Source organism: Trichomycterus rosablanca, unplaced genomic scaffold (genome assembly GCF_030014385.1).
Source record: "Trichomycterus rosablanca isolate fTriRos1 unplaced genomic scaffold, fTriRos1.hap1 scaffold_370, whole genome shotgun sequence".
Lineage (NCBI taxonomy): Eukaryota > Metazoa > Chordata > Actinopteri > Siluriformes > Trichomycteridae > Trichomycterus > Trichomycterus rosablanca.
This window is the reverse complement of record NW_026947198.1, coordinates 17,980-23,777: the sequence shown is the minus strand read 5'-3', so window position 1 is coordinate 23,777 and position 5,798 is coordinate 17,980. Positions and strand designations below refer to the sequence as shown.

At 39.8% G+C, this 5,798-nt stretch overlaps 1 non-coding gene across 1 annotated transcript; it reads left to right on the top strand.

The window, feature by feature from the left end:
- The first annotated feature begins 4,787 nt into the window (after positions 1 to 4,787).
- trnai-aau (transfer RNA isoleucine (anticodon AAU)) lies at positions 4,788 to 4,861 on the top strand. The gene has a single exon. It is a non-coding gene; the product is annotated as a tRNA-Ile (tRNA).
- The last annotated feature ends 937 nt before the right edge of the window (positions 4,862 to 5,798 follow it).

Here is a 5,798-nt window from a genome sequence, read left to right as displayed (position 1 = left end):
CACATTTCTGCAGATATTTAAGTATATCTTTTCATGGGACAACACTGACAAAATGACACTTTGACACAATGAAAAGTAGTCTGTGTGCAGCTTATATAACAGTGTAAATTTATTCTTCCCTCAATATACAGCCATTAATGTCTAAACCACCAGCAACAAAAGTGAGTACACCCCTAAGAGACTACACCCCTAAATGTCCAAATTGAGCACTGCTTGTCATTTTCCCTCCAAAATGTCATGTGACTTGTTAGTGTTACTAGGTCCCAGGTGTGCATAGGGAGCAGGTGTGTTCAATTTAGTAGTACAGCTCTCACACTCTCTCATACTGGTCACTGAAAGTTCCAACATGGCACCTCATGGCAAAGAACCCTCTGAGGATCTTAAAAGACGAATTGTTGCGCTACATGAAGATGGCCAAGGCTACAAGAAGATTGCCAACACCCTGAAACTGAGCTGCAGCACAGTGGCCAAGATCATCCAGCATTTTAAAAGAGCAGGGTCCATTCAGAACAGACCTCGCGTTGGTCGTCCAAAGAAGCTGAGTTCACGTGCTCAGCGTCACATCCAACTGCTGTCTTTGAAAGATAGGCGCAGGAGTGCTGTCAGCATTGCTGCAGAGATTGAAAAGGTGGGGGGTCAGCCTGTCAGTGCTCAGACCATACGCCGCACACTACATCAAATTGGTCTGCATGGCTGTCACCCCAGAAGGAAGCTTCTTCTGAAGTCTCTACACAAGAAAGCCCTCAAACAGTTTGCTGAAGACATGTCAACAAAGGACATGGATTACTGCAACCATGTCCTATGGTCTGATGAGACCAAGATTAATTTGTTTGGTTCAGATGGTCTCAAGCATGTGTGGTGGCAATCAGGTGAGGAGTACAAAGATAAGTGTGTCATGCCTACAGTCAAGCATGGTGGTGGGAATGCCATGGTCTGGGGCTGCATGAGTGCAGCAGGTGTTGGGGAGTTACATTTCATTGAGGGACACATGAACTCCAATATGTACTGTGAAATACTGAAGCAGAGCATGATTCCCTCCCTCCGGAAACTGGGTCGCAGGGCAGTGTTCCAGCATGATAATGACCCCAAACACACCTCTAAGACGACCACTGCTTTATTGAAGAGGCTGAGGGTAAAGGTGATGGACTGGCCAAGCATGTCTCCAGACCTAAACCCAATAGAACATCTTTGGGGCATCCTCAAGCGGAAGGTGGAGGAGCGCAAAGTCTCGAATATCCGCCAGCTCCGTGATGTCGTCATGGAGGAGTGGAAAAGCATTCCAGTGGCAACCTGTGAAGCTCTGGTAAACTCCATGCCCAGGAGAGTTAAGGCAGTTCTGGGAAATAATGGTGGCCACACAAAATATTGACACTTCAGGAACTTTCACTAAGGGGTGTACTCACTTTTGTTGCCGGTGGTTTAGACATTAATGGCTGTATATTGAGTTATTTTGAGGGAAGAATAAATTTACACTGTTATATAAGCTGCACACAGACTACTTTTCATTGTGTCAAAGTGTCATTTTGTCAGTGTTGTCCCATGAAAAGATATACTTAAATATCTGCAGAAATGTGAAGGGTGTACTCACTTTTGTGATACACTGTATGTATAGATATGCTACCTCTGGTTAATATTATTCTTAAACATGGTATCAGCTTTCACTGTTATGCTGATGATACACAGTTCTATGTGTCAGCACATCCAGATGAGAGACACCAGTTTAGACTCTGGATGTTGAACAATTTTCTTTTACTAAATGATATAATAAAAAATATTAGGACCACAGGCAGCTAGAAGTAAACTTTCTGATTACATAGTAACTCTGGATGGTATTTCAGTTACACCATGTACAGCTGTTATAGACCTTGGTGTGATTATTAATTCCAGTTTTTCTTTTGAAGCTCATGTAGCTATCACCACCAGGATAGCCTTCTGTCATCTTAGAAACCTTGCTAAGCTATGATGTCACTACATGACGCAGAAATACTTGTCCATGCTTTTGTTACCTCTAGCTTGGATTATTGTAATCCCTTTTGTCTGGTTGTTCCAGTAGGTGTATAAACAAACTGCAGTTAGTCCAGAATGCAGCAGCCAGAATCCTTACTAGAACCAGAAAATATGAACACATCACCCCTGTCTTATGCACACTGCACTGGCTCCCGGTCAGATTTCGCATTGACTATAAAATAATGTCTTCCGCATTTAACCCATCTGTGGCAGTGAACACGCACACACCAGTGCACCAGTCAACACACACCCAGTGTGTCGGGCAGCCATCCCCGGTGCCCATGGCACTTCAGCCATGGATCCTGGGAATTGAACATATGCAACTCAAGTTCAATTTATGTTGTATTTTAACATGATTGGTTCTACCATCATTCGTAAATGTGTTTAAATCGATAAATATTTTATTCAGTCAACTCTGAACTGAAACTATATTACAGGTGGCTGTAATCTCATGCAGGCTCACTATTTTTAAGGTTACATCATGTTCTATATTGTTATATGCACATTAAACTCAATTTTTATCTGTTGTATGATGTTGACCTTATAATATTTTTATATTTTCTGCAAGTTTCCATGTAATAAAGGCTACTTGGCATCAGCTGAAGCATTTCTACAAATTCATTTTTTGTAAATCAGAAGAGAAAATTTGCCAGCATTAATAAGCCTAATGTACAAATGAAGCAAGTGTTGCTGATTGGATCATAAACAGCCACAGCAACCTTAATTATTAGCTGAAGGATTTATTTTATTGCAAACTGCTAAATGCTCAACATTACATGATAAATTATGTTTTGCTTATCAGATCATAAATGGCCACAGCAATCTTTGGTGTTAGGTGTAGGATACCATTTCCTTTAAATGTTCATTGATGGATAACAGAAATTCTGTTGCTGCTGGCAGGAAGAGAGTGAGCTGGGCACTATGTGAAGCTGTAATGGGCTGGCAAAGAATATTTTATATCTTAAAAATTACATATTTTACACCTGTGTATACAGTTAAAGGTGTGGAAAATGCTCTTATTGAGCTTTTTGTGTTCTTGTTGAAACAATATTTTTATTAATGCCACTGCATTTCAAACTACCATTGCAGTAAACCAACCTGATTTGTTTGTGACTGTAAATGTTGCTACTGTCTGGTTATCATTTTACACCTGACATTGATTTATTTTTTTAATGAAAGGCCACATTACATTCTCTGATACAGTGGTTGTTATAGTAACCAGGGTTGGCAGTGTACACAATATGACCAGTTACAGATTCAGATTTCTATACAGTAGCTATAGTTCATGGAACCAGGGGGCAGTGCATATAAATCTAATATAGCAATTTCATTTTCTGTCCAAAACCAACAGTGAATTTCGTGTGTCCTGAGTTTATATTTATTGTTGACGATAGTATCAGTAAAATATCTTTTTCTTATGGGTAATATTTGGCTTTACTTTTCCTGCATGTACATCTCTGCTCCTTTAAAATCGTTGATACAGTCTGATGACTAGAACCGGTGATCTTTCAGTCCCAAGCGGGCTTCTCTGACCACGGCTCCATGTGACCCTGATGCGACAGTGGAGCTGAAAACGCGATGTTCCGATCTTCAGCCGATGCACGTTGCATAGGAAAGCAAAAAGCGACACTTCCACGTTTTGCCTCCCAATATCCTACGTCTAAAAATAGAACGCGATGAATTTCCTACACGGCGGTGTTTTACCGATGCTTCACCTACGTATTGTGCTGTCTGGGTACTGAAGGGACAGGTAGAGGATAGTCTAACAGAGTTATTTAAACTAAGATAGTTATCTGTAATGTAAAATATAACATAGAGAATATACATGATATATGTTAAATTGTTCAGACATTCAGAAAGATGTCAGCACGATAGCCTAATTTATTTTAACAAATGAAGACAAATAGCCTAAATCACTATCAATTTTACACCATCATATTATAGGCCAAAGTGTTAAAAAGAAAAGAAAAAAAAAAGAAAAAAAAAACTTCAAGCATGTTATGTTATTCAGCAAAACAGGCTAACCCTTAATGAAATGTTTTTTAGCCTCAGAGCAGCAGATAAGCAATGTCTCATGTCTATAGACAATGACACCGTTATTAATAAAGTGCACTGCTTAGGAGGCTTTTGATGCTTTAGGTAGCCACTAAATAGTGAAGCTACTTAAGAGTTTAGTGTAAACCTAACAATAGAGCACCTCTCTGTTGAAAAGACAAATGCAATTTTAATTTTTATTTCAACTTATTGCTCCTGTACAAATGTAAATACTTTTTTCATCTTTATCACATTTTTACCTTTTAAATCTTTATCTGATTTAAATTTGAATTAAACTTGTTTATGTGAAGTGTTTTCTGTTAACTTACCAACATACACCTGAACTTATACCCAATAAAAAGTCATTGTAAGAGCTAGCTGCTGTTTTATTTATTCAAAATTTTCCTCCGTGGAAAAAGTGGGCCGGGTTTGTTCATGAAACTCCCGGTCTGAAAAAGGGGCCCAACTCCGGCCCTGGTGAAAACTTGATGTTTGGAGCCCTTCTGGTGTGCAGGCTGGTACTGTGTATCAGCACTACTTACTGTGTGCAGGACCTGAGTCGTATCTGCTCCAGTCACTGGTTGGTGGCATTAAGCTCAGTCAAGAACTTTAAGAAATATAGTTTAGATAGTTCACACATAGAAGAACCTACAAAACCTCTTAGTATTATTAAAGTGCGTTTCAGCTGCTTGAATGGGGTTAGTGTAGAATTATGTACAAAGATCTAAAGAAAGTACAGATGAACAGGCCGGTTAGCTCAGTTGGTTAGAGCGTGGTGCTAATAACGCCAAGGTCGCGGGTTCGATCCCCGTACGGGCCACACCTGCTTTTGGACTTAAACTAACAAACAAGTGATCCTTCTCTAACTAACAGGTCCTATTAACCTGGGCTTCAAACATTGTCTCTGACAAGTGTGAGATCTTTTTACTGCCCCTCTCATTCTAGTCAGAAACATGCCATTATTTCAATTAGCCAAACTTAATGACCCTTCTGTAAATGGTTTAATGTGCACACTGCTGCTACTGGCTTGTTTTCTTTTCTACAATGTAAGTTCATACCTTCAGGTTCATGTTATTTGAGATCTCTACATAGATTTCTTCCTCATGTGCAGAAAGACGGAGTTCAGTTTGAGATAGAGGTGGGCGGATCGATCCAAATATCGATAATATCGATACCAACGCTGGTATTGATATTGAGCAATACTCGTGTAAAAAGATCGATACTCAAGCTGACTGCTGCGCTCGCGGATTCATCAAAGTCTACTCTCTGTCTGTAAGAGTAGCGCTGCGCTGTGTCGTCTTTTGTTGTTGCACCGTCACGTGGCTCAGCGGCGCCAGCCAAACAGACATGCAGGTAGGCTCAGCCTGACCCGCCCACTCAGCGCTCTCCTCGAGTCGACACGTCACAGTACGGAGAGAGACATGATACTGTTCTTAAATAAAAATCTCTAATCCTTTGTTCTCAACGGGGGGAGGGCCCACAGTGTAGCTGTATTCTTTCTTTATTTATACCTTCTTTATTTATTTTTCACTTATTGTTTTTATTTTGTTTAAAGCCAGAAGTGCACTGAAGGGAAGAAATTCCTTATTCTTTGTATTATTTTATTGTATTGTTCGACTTGAAAAACAGAACAAGTTTGAAACTGTTTACAGTATTTGTTGTGGTGTGTTAATTTTGTTGTATTGTGGTTTGTCAGCCCTCTACCTCAGGACATTTTGTTTTAAGTTGTGTTGAGTGATATTTTTTTACACTGTTTA